Source organism: Adiantum capillus-veneris, chromosome 1, assembly GCF_014529385.1.
Source record: "Adiantum capillus-veneris isolate H3 chromosome 1, ASM1452938v2, whole genome shotgun sequence".
Classification (NCBI taxonomy): domain Eukaryota; kingdom Viridiplantae; phylum Streptophyta; class Polypodiopsida; order Polypodiales; family Pteridaceae; genus Adiantum; species Adiantum capillus-veneris.
The window spans coordinates 193,650,377-193,669,370 of NC_140931.1; the positions used below are offsets into that span (position 1 = coordinate 193,650,377).

The 18,994-nt window shown below is 38.7% G+C and overlaps 1 pseudogene; it reads right to left on the reverse strand.

Annotated features, from left to right (window-relative positions):
- Positions 1 to 4,699: 4,699 nt before the first annotated feature.
- Positions 4,700 to 5,251, reverse strand: LOC147466242 (uncharacterized; annotated as a pseudogene).
- Between the last annotated feature and the right edge of the window lie 13,743 nt (positions 5,252 to 18,994).

Consider the following 18,994-nt stretch of genomic DNA (forward strand, 5'->3'; position numbering starts at 1 on the left):
GATGGTGAGAGCTAGCAGGGTATGAGAGTAGATTGAGAGGAAGAAGGAGTATCTTACGAGAAAGATGTATATCTCCTCACATAATCACACATATGGGCATGGATTTAGCTTAGTAATTAGCTTGGTAGAGGAGATGAGCATGCATTGAAGCTTGGCTCTTGGTTGGATTTGCATCCACAAGCCAAGAGTGTGTCGATGTAGGCTTCTATCTCACAAGCTTGGAGTAGGTGATGAGCTCTCCATTAAAGCTTGGGAAGAGATAGTCTTCTCTTTCTTCACACATGAGATTGTGTGAGTGTGTGTGTGATAATGCCTTGAAAAAATCAGCCCCCTCTCTCTCTTGGGAGAGCCCCCTTGCTTTTTGCTCTTGCAGGCTCCCTATTGGACAATGCCAAGCTCAGCCAATGGCTATTAAGTAGCATAAGTGATAGCCTTCTGACATGTGTCCCCCTTTCCCCTTTTGTGAGAGCTTAACCAATTAAACTTAATTGATTTAAATTAATTAAATCCCCATTGGACCTTTCCCCATTCTGAACAATAGGAATTAAGTAGCCCACTGGGCTGCTCAATTCCTATTGGACCCCTTCTCAGGCTGTCCAATAATCATCCAGGAGACTTAATTATCATTGGTTCTTTTTATTAAGTAGTTTAAAACTAATTAGGCTAAATTTACTCTAGTCTAATTCTCATTGGTCCACTTCAAGGGTCATCCAATAAGAATTGGGCACACCTTGTGGGCATCTGGGCTAGGGAGCTGACATGTGTCCCTAATTCCCTTTGTGTAAAGGGAGCCTGTGTGTGTGTGTGACATTTCTTTCTCATCCCCTAGAAGAAGGGCTCGCCCCCTCCCATGTAGGGATATGCATTGACTTTGGAGAGCACACAAAGTATCCAATTCCCCCTAAGCTTTAACCCTTTGGACACAACTTTTGAATTTTGGAACCTTAGCATTTTGGAAGTCTTAATGGGCTGAACCTTAGGGTATTTTTAGCCCATTTTTGCACATGGCTCTTTTGCAGATGGACCCCCCTTTGGATCCCTATTTTCCCTCCTTTGTATCCCTACTGTGGCCGGTCTGCTAGCTTAACCAATATTATAGCTTTTTCTCCCTTGGCACTTCCCCACATTAAATGATCAGTTTAATATGAGAAAATCATTTAGGAGAATTAGATATTGTTTATTATGACAAAGTTTCTTACTGGATTGTAGGGGGTGCACTTGCTGTGGGCTTTGCTACTTCAGGGTACACAATGGGTAAACTTAGTATGTATACCTACTCATCTTTGTAGCAGAGGTCGGTGTGTACTCCTAACCACTCCTAACCAAACTTGTCTACGATTAAGAATTTGCTTTCATTCAAGAGGTAGACATACAAAGTCTTATCCGGAGTAGCCTCTTTCTCGTTTACATCCTCATTGACATAGTACGCAGCGGTTTTTTCAAGAAAGGCTTTGTAAATTCCCCATGGAGGATTGTCGGACATATCCCTTCTAGTGGTGAAAGATCGTAACATGGTTGTATTGTTGTTTTCCTCTAGAGGCGGTTTCTCCTCAACTACATCATCAGCTTTCGTCTTGGACGCATTTCGTCCCCATTTGTCCGCGACATCAGGGCTTTTGACTATCATGTAGTAAGCACCCTGTTCATCCATATAACCTCCTTTGCCATCATATGTGGCAAGGACCCTATACTGTAATTCGACAGGATTATCTCCAATCTGAACACAGCTATGGTTCATAGAATCCTTGAAGATTCTGGCATCTTGTCCATTGTTATAGGCATACATCAAGATTTCTCGAGATCTCTCATGGTCTTTGGAGGATTCTCCCATAAAGTTAACTCCCTCTTTGAAGTTCACCGATGGTTGTCCCCCTGCCATGGTCTGATAGTATAGATCTTTTGATGATGTGTCAGAGATGTAATCCTCTGAGATTGGGCCTAAGGATACCTGGGTGGTCTGATTGACACTCTCTTTCGTAGAAACTTGACTCACCTGGTCCCTAAGTGGTCTATGTCCGGAGGGTACTACAGATCCTGACCTCAAAAACATGAAACACGCTTAACCTTGGATGCACTAACCTGGAAAGTTACCTTACTTCCAGCTGGCTGTGCTCTCAGGCTCCTGGTACACCCTGCAAGCAGTTTACACACTTTTACTATCTATTTGAAGTATTTATCAGTATAGAAACTATATATATACATAAATTCAATGTATAGATTAGGTGGCAAGCCAAATATCACAATTTGGGCACTGGAGACAGTAAGGGCGCTTACTGTCTGGAGGACAGTATTGCACTTTCTGTGCTCACAGGATGTATTTTGACACTCCTAGCAATAGTAACCTCTTACCTGGGCTTATACTCACCTTCTGGAGTCTTCACCTGGGTTGTGGGCTTGCTCGCTTGAGTTATGGTCACTTTTGCAGATTTTGTTGTGTATACCAAGCACTTGACAAGACCAAAACACATCAAATTTGGATTATAACTACACAAAATTGCTTGTTACTAAGCCTACAACATGTGTACATGCTTTCGCTTGGTCAGTTGGCTAAATCTGGGTTTGGAGACAGTAAGAGCGCTTACTGCCTATACTTGCAGATTGCAGCTTTTTTGGTACCTGACACTTGCCGTGGTTACTAGAGGTGATTTTAAGTGCTTTTGGACACTAATACCAACTCTGTACACCAAGATGGCTTTTCTAGGTCACTTCAGTCACTTTACAGCTTCAAACACACAAACCTTGGGCAAATCCAAAGTAAACTGAACCTTTCACATCCAGAACACTCCACACATGTGTCCTACTTATTCGAACCCTAAAACAACAAAGAAAACACTAAATGGTATCTAAATCCTAAGAAAAAGAAGTTTTTAGGTGTTTTTTTTTTTGATGTTTTTGTGCTTGGCTTAACATGCACTTTTGGCACACACTAAGCCAAACACTCTTAAGCTACTGAATGCTGAAAACACAACTTTTACACTAAACTACAATGATACTCTAAACTAACAATGATAGCGGCAAGAAACTCACATGTCCTAGACTAACAAAGCCAAGGACACCTCGACTTTGGCAAAGTAATGAAAGATTCCTTCCGTACAACCATAACCACACACTAAGGTATCCACTCTAATCTAGGTAGCTCTTCCCCGGCAGCGGCGCCAGTTGTTTTTCGAGTGTCGCTCGTAGCAAGCGAGAACCTACTCAACACATAAAGATGTCAACCAGGGACGTCACTGACCCGATTAGGGCATGGAGGCGCGCCAAGAGGGTGTCAACCTCTTTTCGAATACCTATGGAATGGTCATCTAAGATCTCTAAGTCCTGTGTGTGTGGGAATACCCAAATCTGCCAACAACCTCCTACGTCACGAAACTAAGCTAAGCCTTGGGCTAATGATCTCGGTTTTACACAAAACTCACCGTAGGCAATTTCCTACATATCCCCAAGCTACCTAGATCCTCAAACTTGAATTATGCACCCTGGTAGCAAACACACTTACTGTCTGACAGTAAAATGGAAGTTGTCGGAAACGGTCCCAGATGGTCTCTACAGCTACGTCTAAGGGAGAGCTACCCTACTCTATGGTTGGTTTCGCTCAAATCTACCCTAAACTCCCTAAAACTCACCTGTAAGTCTGTAGGTCGATGCTCGTGAAGTAGCGTCTCGTGGCGAATGGTTGGCGTTGAATCGAAGAGCTCGATGAGCTGAACGTGCATGTGGTCTCGGTTCTGCAATGCGACTCGTGCAACACAAGATAGCAATCAAAGAAGATTCACACAAAAAAAAAAAGATAAGCTGCTCGCACAAATAGTTTTTTTAACTCATCAAATCCATCCTACAAAACCCTTCATTTTGACCTTTATACTTAGGTCTTGTGGGAGGAGGGTTTCCCATAGATACATGGCTCAATAATCAATTGTGTGCTTGAGTTGGGAATCAATACAACTTGGAAGCCCATGGCCCCAGAAGATAAACCCTTTACATTTGAATAGCAAAAATATTACAAGCTCGGCTTCAGAGCAGAAAATTTATACAAAAAGGCGAGGATTTTGACTTGATGTAGTGGTGGCCGCTATCCACCGTTGCTGACCTGCAACACACACACTTATGCTATATGGCACACATAGTGCTCTCAATATGTAATATAGCTCTTTCACATACCACACATCATATCATAGACAGGAACATTGTGCTATGTGATACACACACTTTTACTGTATAGCACACATGTTGCTATCTTACTACAATAGAGTCCTTTTATAGCATAGAGAGGGACATTGGGCTATTATTACACACACTTGTGCAATATAGCACACATAATAGCCTAGGTAGAGACAATGTACTATTTTGACACATTACTTGGCTACTTATCACATATAGTAGCATGTACACAACTCCATAACACCCAATGGGTAGCTATTCATAAGAGTGAGATGTTTAACTTGAGAGTTATTCATTGTAAGAATGAGACATGTTTACCTTAGATTCATCAAGAAAGTGAATGGGATGCTCTTGATAATGTTTTCTTCCCAATCGTTTCCGACAAATATCTTGGCTAACTTTTTTCAAGGTGCAACATGTTCAGAATAATAACCTCATTATCTGAAATGTGTGTGATGGTATGCTATGTGCTCTGTGTGGTTGTGTGCTATGTGATACATAGCACAATGGACATGTGTAAGGAGGTACTGAATGGTGAAGGCTATATAGAACATAATATAAGCCTGTTAAATAGGTATAATGCTGCTTCATAGGGCATGGCATTGTAAATGGTTTCATGTAGTTCCGGAGATAAATAATATTTCTTTGAGGTAGCATCTACCAAAGGCATGTCAAACTTGATTGCCCGAACAAGGTGATAGTACAGGTTAGTAACTCCCCTATCATCAAGTAGAGTGTAGTGATTTGGGTCCCCCTCTTGCTGTTGATAATAGCACCCTGTGACAACATAAATGTTTTTATCACATTTGTTTTTCCACTTATCTCTTAAGATGCAATATGTCATCCATTTTCTCTTTGTACATCTCAAAAGAAAGAAATCTACACCTTTTGCATTGCCAGTGTCTGCATTGATTGCAAAGTTATCACCTTAAATGAGATACTCACTCAGCATATCCTTGGATCCCTCAAACATTGCAGCTTCATCTTCTGGTACCTCAGACTCTTCTGGTACCTCAGAGAGTGGTTTCAATGCCTTATGTGTCCACTTGCCTCCATATGATTTGCTGGAACAAGTCCTCCAATGGCCCTTCATGCAAGCATCACAAAAACAAGAAAGCCGCCTGGTCCTTAATTGAGTAGGATCATGACGACAAAAGCTTGAAATGCAGTGGAGTGATCGAGATCCTCGTACTCTCTCACAACCCCATAGATTAGACCTATCCACTTCTGTCTCTTTTACTAGCCAAAATTTCATGTTTATAATAGGATCTGCTTTAGTGGATTGTGCATAAGAGCTACATGCATCATTGGACATTGTTCTCATAAAAAATTCAACCACGTCTGCAGCTTGCCTAAGAACAACTCCATTACTCTTGAGTTGTTCATGTGTAAGGGATCCCTTTATCACAGCACCAACGCCATCATGCTCCCCCTTGCCATGGCCAGAGCCAAAAAAATTCCATGTCATCTCTGTACCTGTTAGTTGGTAATATCTAGCAACAAAGTAAAATGGCCTTGCAGCCTTGAATGTGAGGCTGCACCATCTGACCACACCCAGTGCTTCTTGAAATTCAATCCCTGGTCTTTAATCCACTGATCAAAAAGAAGAAAACAATGCTGGACAAATAGCATATCATGTTGCCTATCATTGGTGATGTAGAAATTCATATGCTTGATAATACTATCATCTTCATTGTCACGCATGTACGTTATGTGAACAAGGATGGTTTATTGATCTGTATGCCAATGCATGGATTGTACTTCATTTTGCTCTTTGAACGAGTAATTTTCAGCAAAGTCTACTACATATATAATTGTATGAAGGAAACACCTTCAAACATTCTCTATATTGATGTTCTTGCCATCTGTAAGTGAAATTGTGCTCGATGAAGATTCTGAGGTCATCTTTTATCCTTCCTGTTAGCTCACTTAAAGACACCTTTTTGAGTGAAAACATCTCTCTCTTACTTAGACCATGCTTAGTTTGAACTTTAATGTCCTCGAAGACTTGCAGTGGAACTGTCTTTGTCATCTCTGCACGTTCTCATGGACAAAGGCTGAGCTTTTCCACACCACAGTTTTTGCATTGGCCCATCAAGCAGGTGTGTTTATGGAACATATCCCCCTTAGCCTTTGTACATACGCATGATTCCCACAACTTTGTGATCCCTGAAAATGAGTGCTCAACAGCAAGACATTCTGAATTCACCCCATCTGATTTGCAAACATTGCATTTACATGTACATGACCTCCCATGAAAACCAAAAGCAGATGAGCGCATAACATTAAACGCATCTTTGAGATACATCAGTTTCATATGATAAACACAACAGCAAGTATTTTGATCTTTCAACTTTCGCATGAACCAAGGATTCAGCTTCTGAAAGGACCTTTGCCCAATTGTCACATGTGGGTGGCTATCTTTAAACTTCAAGAAATACTATGTCTACTTGAAAAAAAAATGCATTAAAATTACATTTTGCTATATATCACACATAATAGCATAGCTACAGATGCATTGGTATAAATACATATAGCTATGCTACATAGCACAGATAATAGCATAGATAGATAACTCAGCTTTCATTACATGCTCAATTTTGTTATATAACACATAATAGCATAGATAGGGATTTTTAGCTGTTATTACACACACATCACACACGTCTACTATATAGCACACATAGTGCTCTCATATTATAACACAATTATTCTACATAACACACAAAAGAGCATAGACAAGGATATTGTGCTATTATTACACATATCACACTCTGCATAGCACACATAATAGCATAGACATGGATACTGTGCTACTATTACGCTAACATTTGCTATGTGGCACACATAATGCTCTCATAATATTATATAATCTGATAGCACATATAATACCATAGATAGGTATATTGTGCTATTATACACACATGTCTGCTATATAGCAGACATGATGTTGCCATACTCTGATAGAGTCCTGCTACATGGCACACATAATAGCATAGACAGGACCATCAGGCTATTATTACACATAGTTATGCTATATAGCACTCGTACTGCAAGAAATACTATGACATAATAGAATAGATAGGGACATTGGCCTCTTATTACACACACTAACGCTATATGGCACACATAGTGCTCTCAATATGTAATATAGCTCTTTCACATACCACACATCATATCATAGACAAGAACATTGTGCTATTCTTACACACACTTTTACTGTATAGCACACATGTTTCTATCTTACTACAATAGAGTCCTTTTACATGGAACACTTATAGCATAGACATGGACATTGGGCTACACTTGTGCAATATAGCACACATAATAGCATAGGTAGAGACAATGGACTATCTTGACACATTACTTGGCTACATATCACATATAGTAGCATGTACACAACTCCATAACACCCAATGGGTAGCTATTCATAAGAGTGATATGTTTCACTTGAGAGTTATTCATTGTAAGGATGAGACATGTTTACTTGAGATTCATCGAGTAAGTGTATGGGATTCTCTTGATAATGTTTTCTACCCAATCGTTTCCGACAAATATCTTTCTTGTTTGGAGACACCCTACTGTGCTCTATCCAAAATGTAATAATTGACTGCTTCAATGTCGCCGATAAGGACCCACCATTTCCAAACTTCCTTTTGCATAAGTCGAACCTCAACGTACTTGACATAGGATCGCTGTCAAGTCTACCCAAAGCTGAATATAAATTCCTGGGATGAACATTTAATAGCTTTGCCACTTTATGTAGAGTAACACCTCCACCTTGGCTCCCATTATCATGTAGTAATCCATTCACCATCATGCTGAATGTGCTTCGTTTTAAAAACATCTCATCGGGTGATTTTGGAATCTTTAATTCCTGTAAGGAGACCTTGAGTGCAGAAATAAGGCCATTTGTAGGAAGATACAAATCTTCACAGAATGGCAAGATTCTATCATCATTAAAAACACCTTGAAGAATTGCATTCTTATCTTCTTTCCCATAACTATGCAACTGTCTCGCAATGTGCTGAACAATATTTTGAATAGTATGTTGCTTCTTGCTTCCTTTTTGTGTACATCGACGTCCTCCCTATGAAAATCTTCCGCTCCAATGTTGATGCTTGGCTGGACTTGCTTTCTTGCATGACATTGCTTTCTGTACTCACGTTTAGCCTGTGCTTCATACTTCCTCACTGCAATAATTTCATCCTCATTTAGACAAGCCTTTTCCTTGGAGTGCACCTGCATATGAACTATATCTATTCCATGTGCCTCATCATAAAATCCTTCGTCCACCATTCTGGAACAGTCTGCAGTAGTTTGAAATGAATGAAGTCGTACAAAACTTCCTGATTGTAATAGTGAACTCAAATCCATTTGTGCTGCATTGTTGAGTTCAAGAAGCTCCATTGCTGCTTGTGAGGAGGTATGAGCTGGAACCAAAGCGAGAGGAAGGGAGTCTCTAGCATCCATATTCTGAACAGGAGAGTAGGAGAGAGAAAGAGAGAGAGAGAGAGAGAGAGAGAGAGAGAGAGAGAGAGAGAGAGAGAGAGAGATAGATAGAGAGAGAGAGAGAGAGGGAGAGGTCCACGCGTGCTAACCGCTCCATGTCTTTCAATCCGAGTAGTGGAGTCGTGAAGGTAGTTATCTTACCTATATTCTTTTACCAATATTCTTTTAAAAATTATTGACTTAATATCCTAGCTATGGTGCCATCCATAGCATAATACTTGGTGTCCATGGACACCAAGTATTTAGACACCATTCTGTGCTTTCACCCAATAAGCCCACAAACCAAATTTAGTAAGATTTGGATCATTGGATTGAAAATTATGACCAAATTTCCAAAGTTAGTCTGTGGACTGAAAATTGATGACCATTTGAGAAAAAATTGTCCAAACTTGATGAAACTTGGCTAGTAACCTTAACTTGAGGTGCTTAACAGATCTGTGTCAAAGTTGGGACAAAAAGTTACAAAAATATAGTTGGAGTAAATAATTGCGATTATTTACATCTGGTTCAAAACTTGAAAATTTTGCACATTTGAGTATACCACAAGGTCAAGCATATCAAGTAGACCTCATAAATCAATTTTGGTGAAATTTGAATCATAAAAGTGAGACTTAAGCCAGATTTTTGAATTCAAAGTCTGCGGACACAAAACAATTGATAAACTTGATCAGATTTTGTCCAAACTTGTTGAAACTTGTTCAAGGACTTTAACAAGTTGTATACTTGCCAAACCAATCCAAAAAGTGTAAAAAACTAGCAAAAGTAAATAATCACGACTGCTACCCAGGGACATCAATTTTGACTTTTGAACTTATACAGTGTTAGACCAACATAATACAAAGCCATCGGGCAATTTTGGGTTCAATCAGATCAAAATTGTCACGGGAACCGAATAATAGAGATCGATAGCAAAAGATAGAGAAAGAGATCTTTGTATTGATGAATCTTTGTAGAGATTTGATACAACAGAGGAGCAAAATATATGGGCGCACTCCGTTGTACGGAGCTCGAACCTCCCGACCACCCCCGAGCTTCAGTTCGCTTGCATGCAGCGTCTCACTCGCACTCGCACTCGCACTCGCACTCGCACTCTCACTCTCACTCTCACTCGCACTCGCACTCGCACTCGCAGAAGAAGAGATCGGTGAATGATCCCCAAACGCACCACCCGTCGTGCTTTTATCTTTCTTTTCCTCGAAAAGCCTGCACGATTTTCGTACCAAGTATACCTGCGAGAATAATATAAGAACGTGATCGCTAAGCGATCCGTAAAGGTTAGATTTCTATCATGACACTTTGCACAGATCCTGTTTCACACATTGATTTCTGCATCGCCTACAAAATAGCCAAAAGAACATACTCGTGCAACCAATTCAACATGATAATCAAAGTAAAAAAACATAATTATATATCTTCATAATCTCAATTTTCATACTCTATCATGAAAAAACAATCCACCTCTTGGTTGATAGCAGGGAGAACTGTATGATGTTGTATGTCTGTCTGTCCCTGTGTACACTACACTGTTGCTGTCTTCTGTTTGTTTTCATCATAACTTTTACAAACGAACTCAGAACAGAGCAATCCAGGTACTCAAAACGACGGGAATAGGTCTGGTCTACAAGGCAACGCGGACAGAATTGTGAAAAACATCTCTGTTTGGCTAAAAACGCAACTTTTAGGTCGCGACTCATAAAACCTCTATTTTTGGGTCTCCACTACTTTTACAACTTATTTTAAGCCTACCCATGCATTTTAAGCTAAAACACATAAATATAAAACATTGATATTAATAAAAATCTCAATTTTACTGTTCATAGACAGACTATCTGTTATTCATTAATCTTTATCAAATCCGTCTTTAGTGTATTATTTAAAAAAAAAGAATATATGTTCTCTCTTAATATCTCAACTCATTCGTATAAGCTCTATTTAATAGACTATTCAACAATCTTTCAAATCGTACTAACGAAAGATATGCCCTGCTACATTCTTTTCGACTTTAATAACTTCAAAGACTAGTCCTATTACATTCTCCCCTTATCAAAATTAACTCTGTCCTCAGAGTTGGTCTAAAGAGAGAAAAATTCTCTTTGCAAAACACTAAGATCAACCCATGATGCATCCTCTACTGGATAGTTCGGCCACTTAACCAAAACTTCCACAATGTCTCTATTTCTCATATGTTTAAAACGCCTATCTAGTACTAAGTCTGATTCTACAGTCAATGGTCCGTCATCTTTCAACTTAGAGTTGTCCTCTAAAACATGATGCACATTAGGAACATACTTTTTTCAATAAACTCACATAGAATACATGATGCACTTTAACATGAGAAGGCAATTCCAATTTGTAAGCTAATGAACCAATGCGCTTCAAAATTTTAAATGGACCAACAAATCGTGGAGACAATCTTCTATCATTTCCAAGAATCAAATGAGACTTCTCAGGAATAACCTTTAAAAAACCATATCACCAGTTTCATACTCCACAACACGATGTTTCTTGTCATAATACGGTTTATGTCTCTTTTGAGATTCTCTAATATTCCCCCTGATTTTGGCCGACTCGCTATCCATTTTCTCAAGCATCTCACGTGAGAGTTCTACCTTATTCCTCGAATTAAGAAAATGAATAGGTGTAGGATAGTTATAGCCATACATTGCCTCAAACGGAGTCATCCTAATAGATGAATGATATGAACTGTTGTATGCAAATTCAACCAAAGGCAAATATTCATTCCAATTAGATTGGTTTTCATTGACATACATTCGTAACATATCTTCTAAAATACGATTCACTCTCTGCGTTTTCCCATCGGTTTGAGGATGAAAAGCAGTAGACATGCGTAACTGGGTACCTATAGAGTCAAAAGTCGCTCTCCAGAAATGTGAAGTGAACTTAGAATCTCTGTCAGACACTATGCTCTTGGGCATGCCATGCAAACGAAATATCTCTTTCACAAACAAGCGTGCAATGGTCAAAGTAGTATCAGTTATTTTCACGGGAAAGAAGTGAGCCTGTTTTGTGAGTCTATCTACCACCAGAAAGATCGAATCATACCCTCCACGAGTAGTAGGAAGTCTAATGATAAAGTCCATGGATATACACTCCCACTTCTGTAAAGGAATGTCTAAGGGTTGAAGGTCACCAGGCATCCTCTTATGCTCAATCTTAACTTGTTGACATTGAAAGCACTCACACACATAATTCTTAACATCCAATTTCATACGCGGCCAAAAGAATAAGGTTTTAATATTTTCATATGTCTTATTTAATCCAGGATGACCAGAAAAAAGGTGAATTATGACACTCATGCAGAATTTGACTCTTGAAAGAAGAATTTGCAGGAATACACAAGCGGTCATAACAATACAGATTTCCCTTATACAAGTGATATCTATTTTCATACATCTCACCAATATTCTCACGCAAGAATTTCAAAATAGGCATATAAAAGGAATCATTTTCAACTTCAGTATGTATCTCATCAATCAAATTGGATCGCACAACAGTCAACAAATTACACATGGGCCTACGACTCAATGCATGTGCAACTTTATTTTCTTTTTCACACAAATACTTCAAATCAAAGTCATACTCAGCCAGCAATTCAATCCATCTTCTTTGTCTGTTATTTAACAATGGCTGAGTGAAAATATACTTCAAGTTTTGATGATCAATACGCAATTCAAATTTTACACCAAGCAAGAGATGACGCCAATGCTTCAATGCATGGACAACAGCAAGAAATTCTAGATCATGTGTTGCATAGTTCAATTCATGTCGTCTTAATTTCCTAAACTCATATGCAACCACTCTTCCTTCTTGTGTCAAAACACACCCTAGTTGTTCACCACTAGCATCACATGACACAACAAACGGTTTGCCCATCTCAGGAACTTTCAAAACACAATTTTCTGCTATTTTAGCCTTCAAGGTCTCAAAAGCAGTCTCACAGGTAGAAGTCCACACAAAACCCTTGTCTTTCGTGGTCAATTCGGTCAAAGGACTCGCTATCTTAGAGAAATCTTTAATGTGTGCTCTCTCATATTGTGCTAGACCCATAAAGCTTCTTACATCTCTTACTAACATAGTCTTAACTTTATCAAGATCAATGTGAATCCCCTCTTTAGAAATCACTCTTCCCAATTACACAATCTGATTCTTTGCAAAAGAATACTTACTTGCTTTGGCATACAATTTATGTTCACGCAAAACCTCAAATATTTTCTTTAAGTGCAATGCATGATCTTCTTTATTCGTAGAATACACAAAATATTATCCAAGAATACCAGAATGAAGTCCTCAAGATACGGGTGAAAAATATTATTCATTAAGCACATGAAAGTTGTTGGTGCATTAGTCAAACCAAAAGCAAGAACTCTAAATTCATAATGTCCATAACGTGTACGAAAAGAAATCTTTGGAATGTCCTCGACCTTAATGCGGATTTAATGGTAGCTAGAACGAAGATCAACCTTTGAAAATATTGTAGCACCACTCAAATGACTAATCAATTCATCTATGTGAGGAAGAGGATATTTGTTCTTAATGGTCTTTTTGTTTAATCCCCTATAGTCGATGCATAACCTATATGTACCATCCTTTTTCTTTTGGAATAACACAGGACTACCCCAAGGAGATACACTAGGTTTAATGAAACCCTTTTTCAAAAGATCATCAAGTTGTATCTTGAGCTCTTTAAGCTCATCAATATTGAACCTGTATGGAGATCTGGAATAAGGTGTCGCTCCTGGATATAGATCTATGGCATGGTCTACCGCTCTAGGCGGAGGTATACCAGGAAGATCGTCCGGAACACATCCTTAACTTCATGTAAGAGATCCTCTATAAATTCTCGATTTGTCTCTTTATGTTTATCCCCAGATTCTCTTTAATCTCATTAGCAAACACAAGCAACGTCTCACACAAGCAAACACAAGCAACATCTCACACTCTTATCTAAGTCACCTTATCAATTCCATTGCCAAAACTAGATTTAGAATCTCTTTCTTTCCACAAAGAGTGTGACTTATCATCATCAAATGATTAAAGATATGTTTTTCTTTCTTAACAATCAATCAAAATATGATTTTCAATGATCTAATTGATACCAATGATAACATCATGCATATCAATGTTTATGTTATAGAAATCATCTTTATGATTTCGACTCTTCAAAGAAAAAAAAAACAAATTTTCTACTAACTCTTTCGTGAAACTATTATTACCACTAGTTAAGTCCACAAGTCTTTTAATTTCTCGATTTAATTTCAAGTTTAATTTCTCAATCAATTTAGACGATAAGAAGCAATGAATACTATCCAAATCAATTAAGAAATTCAAATTTTAATCTCAACTTCTACGCATAAATTCGATCTCACAGAAGCTTTCAAAGGACGTATCAAAGACATAAAACATCACAAAGAAGGAGTAGATGACTTACCTTTATCGTACACATCGCCAAAAGTCTCCAATTGAGCCATCTTGGTACGTATTGTCTTATCAGTCACCTTGCTCGAGCATTCGAAAGTCTCGTGGTCGTGTTCTCGATATTGAAAGTATAATCCCAATCTTTGAGTTCTTCAATCCACGCTTCTAAATCTTCGAATATCTTTCTTATACCATGAAACTCTTTAAGCTTAGCCTTCGTTAAGAATGATTTGGTTGTCGCTTCTCCCATATCGTCATCGTTTCTGTTGGCGGTACCCCAGTGCCACCACGATGATTATGTTTCCAGGTGGATTAGCATGGTTTTCACCTTCATGTTGGCCATCAAGGTGTACATAGATATCAAGCTCTGGTGCTGCTTTGCCCCGTAGAGCCTCAACACACTCCCGATTTGCAATTTTCAGATCTTCTCATAGTCGCCGAATCAGGTCTTCTTGCTCCTTCATCCTCCTCTCATATCCTTCCATGTCCAGAATCAACCGCTTGCTCTGATACCAATTGTCACGGGAACCGAATAATAGAGATCGATAGCAAAAGATAGAGAAAGAGATCTTTGTATTGATGAATCTTTGTAGAGATTTGATACAACAGAGGAGCAAAATATATGGGCGCACTCCGTTGTACGGAGCTCGAACCTCCCGACCACCCCCGAGCTTCAGTTCGCTTGCATGCAGCGTCTCACTCGCACTCGCACTCGCACTCGCACTCGCACTCTCACTCTCACTCTCACTCGCACTCGCACTCGCACTCGCAGAAGAAGAGATCGGTGAATGATCCCCAAACGCACCACCCGTCGTGCTTTTATCTTTCTTTTCCTCGAAAAGCCTGCACGATTTTCGTACCAAGTATACCTGCGAGAATAATATAAGAACGTGATCGCTAAGCGATCCGTAAAGGTTAGATTTCTATCATGACACTTTGCACAGATCCTGTTTCACACATTGATTTCTGCATCGCCTACAAAATAGCCAAAAGAACATACTCGTGCAACCAATTCAACATGATAATCAAAGTAAAAAAACATAATTATATATCTTCATAATCTCAATTTTCATACTCTATCATGAAAAAACAATCCACCTCTTGGTTGATAGCAGGGAGAACTGTATGATGTTGTATGTCTGTCTGTCCCTGTGTACACTACACTGTTGCTGCCTTCTGTTTGTTTTCATCATAACTTTTACAAACGAACTCAGAACAGAGCAATCCAGGTACTCAAAACGACGGGAATAGGTCTGGTCTACAAGGCAACGCGGACAGAATTGCGAAAAACATCTCTGTTTGGCTAAAAACGCAACGTTTAGGTCGCGACTCATAAAACCTCTATTTTTGGGTCTCCACTACTTTTACAACTTATTTTAAGCCTACCCATGCATTTTAAGCTAAAACACATAAATATAAAACATTGATATTAATAAAAATCTCAATTTTACTGTTCATAGACAGACTATCTGTTATTCATTAATCTTTATCAAATCCGTCTTTAGTGTATTATTTAAAAAAAAAGAATATATGTTCTCTCTTAATATCTCAACTCATTCGTATAAGCTCTATTTAATAGACTATTCAACAATCTTTCAAATCGTACTAACGAAAGATATGCCCTGCTACATTCTTTTCGACTTTAATAACTTCAAAGACTAGTCCTATTACAAAAATTGTTACATGTTCACTCAGTTTTCAGGTTGCAGATTAAACCTTTGATTTTTTTCTAAAGTCGAATTTGAAAGTCAATTCTTGACTCCCATAGCCCGATTTGAAGTGATACACATAGACCAATATATCACGAGAGTTAGCAAAAACTCTACTATCTTTATAGAAGAATCTCTAACTTCATCAAATTTGTACGTGAATCAGGTTGCAGACGAGGAATCAGTGGCTTGACAGAAAGTTGCAATCAAATCAAGTGGAAATTGATGACAATTAGTCAATCGAAGGATGAGTACTCTGTCTAGGGCTTCATAAGTCTATATGAACCTTAGATCTGGTTGTGTACTAGGAAATCAGGGCAAACTTGGAGAAACCTCCAGTAGAGTATCCACCGAAGAAAGCGTGAATCAAGGCAATTCCTTGCACACTTCTTGAAGAAGTCTCAGATACTTTTTTAGATTCAACCTCTGAAATGTTTTTTTACTCGTCTCACTCGAAAACCGGAACGACAATGCGCTATAAGCATATACTCTCTTTTTACAAGACTAACCGCCATGGAGCCTAGGTTTACTTGGACCCTAACGAGAGTATGCTATTCGCATTGATGACCATGGTATTGAGTTTGAAGAAGAGATTAGGGCAAACAAACAAGGAAAAATGTACATGGACAGGAACGGAACTCAGTATGTACAAGTCGAAAACCCTGATGTGGTAGACAAATGGGGCTTAGAAGTAAACACCATAATCCAATATATGTCAGCAAAATAAGGACCACCAACTTTAGAATTCAAGGGATACGATCAAGTAGATTTGAAGCCTTTGAAACGGCTTAGTACGGATAATCCTAGGATCGGAGTCTATTGTTGGGAGGATAGAAACATAAAAGATCTTTTGTGGACTTCCCATGCCAAACGAGGACAACTAACGGCCATGAAGATCATCTATATCTTCAAGATCAAAGATAAGGGATCATTAGACCTACCAACCTACTTGTTTAGGGATTGTTATAACAAAAACTTTGTTATGATGACTCCTAAGGAGGTAGAACAAACCAAATACCAAGGGTATTCCATAAGGGATTGGATATTGGGACAGGGACCAGAAACAATTCTAAGAGATGAACACTGTGAGAGATCATCTGAGAGTAATGTAAAGAAACCAGAAACAACCTCATCACGTAGAAAACCGGGTGACAATAAGGCCAGTCCAGGGCTACATGAGTCACTGTTTCCAATAGACTGGTTTGAAGGACTCGGAACAGGACCTGCTAGGAGACGGGGAGTTGAACCAAACAGACACGTCAGACTAGATGATTTTCAGAAATGGGTCAGAAAATACAGTGGATTAGGGGATCCATACGACCACTTAGCAAGCTTTAAGCGAGTGCTAAGAGCAGAACGTATATTCGATTTCTATACTCAATTCGAGGGGTTTGTAATGACATTAGAAGGAAAAGCATTGACATGGTTCCAAAACATTCCACCAAAGTCAATCATGGACTTGAACACATTAGCTCAAGGATTTGTAGCTTCTTGTTCCAGAACGGGGATCAAACATAATACGGTAGCTCAAATCTATAGCTTTAAACAAAAACATGGTGAGTTTGTTAGGGATTGTGCTACTCGAATGAAACAATACATTGTCAGATGCCCAAGGCTAGAGATACCTGCAGAAGAATGACTTGTATCTTTGTTTCTAGAGGGACTGCTAAACAAAGAACTTCATAATCTATAGTAAAAAGCATACAACCCTAGAAGAGTGTGTGTCAGATGCTATTGATTTAGGAGAGAATTGTGATATTTTTAATGAAGAAGATGTCCCTAAGGATAACCAAAGCAAGAAAAGAGCATCCACTAAACCAGCACAAGTGGGAATGGCTAGTGCAGCACCACTTTCAACCATAGAAGATATGCTCAAAAGGATGAACGACACGATGAACAACATGCAAAAAGCACCTATGAGGGGACCAGGACAAGGGATACCTCAACATGGACAACCAATTAGGCCACAAAAATGGTGTGCAATTGAGGGTAAATGGAATCAGGGTCTCTCTCTCTCTCTCTCTCTTTGAAGTTCTAAGCGTTTTGATGCTTGTAGGGAGAGCTAAGTGTTAAAATTGAAAGTTATGACCAATTTACAAGAATTGCATAATCCTGTTTTTTGGCCAAAATTAGCACTTTTATAATTTTTTTGGTGGCTTTCTTGATATCCAAATTCAATTTTGATTCTGTAAGTGTAATGTATAACATAAAGCTAATCTTCCTTGAGTTTTGGGGGACCTAATATGCTATATAGCATAGTATATGATGATGGTTGAGTTTTTTGATTGCTGAAGAATACGATACATTTTAGAGTAGTAAGTATAACTTTTTGAATATTGCTAGTTTCTTAGGCCAATTGTGTGTATTTTGTAGGTAGTAATCATATCTAATCATAGACTACAAACTTGGCTAGATATTGGGTAGTTTCTATGGGTTTCTAGAGGTCATAATGCTAAACCCAGTTTTTTCATGTTTGCTGTATTTAGCACTTTATCATTGCCCCCAAGGTTCCAACTGTAAGAGATGCATTATACTTTTGACATGCTCCATGGCTCCTTTTGAATCCAAAGGCCCAAAGGAACTAAGAAAACACATATATAGTATCTGTATTGAGCGTGACTAGAGAAACTTTGATGATAGGTCCGCAGAATGGCAAAAATGCAACTTTTTTGTACCTATTTTTTTTGCCCAAAACAAAATTAGTGAGGTAAATCAACCATATTTTTTGGTCACCAACCCATTGAAGCTAACGAGGCATTTTATCTCATGTCCTACAAAAATATCCACTCTTATTTATATGCAATCAACCGTAAGAAATCGCTGTTTTGGGCAAAATGCACTGGTCCATCAACTTTGGAGGCTTGTAGTGACCAAGGGATGAGAAAAATTACAAGTTTCTCATTTTTTCCATATGGAGTAGTTATTGAACTATAAGCTCATGAAAGGGTTTTTCAAAATGAGTGGATCTACTATGGTTTTGGAATTTTTTTCCAAAACCCTAAAAGGACACTTTTATGTCCTATTAGGTTACCATTCTAGTGTTAAACAAAGACACTCCTATTTGGATGTGTGGAGCTTCAGAGAATGGGAGTTTAAAACGAGAAGAATGTATTCTAGAAAGGGATTGCATAGACAAAGCCTATGTACCAGAACCCTTTCCAGAGCATTTGTTTGTGCCA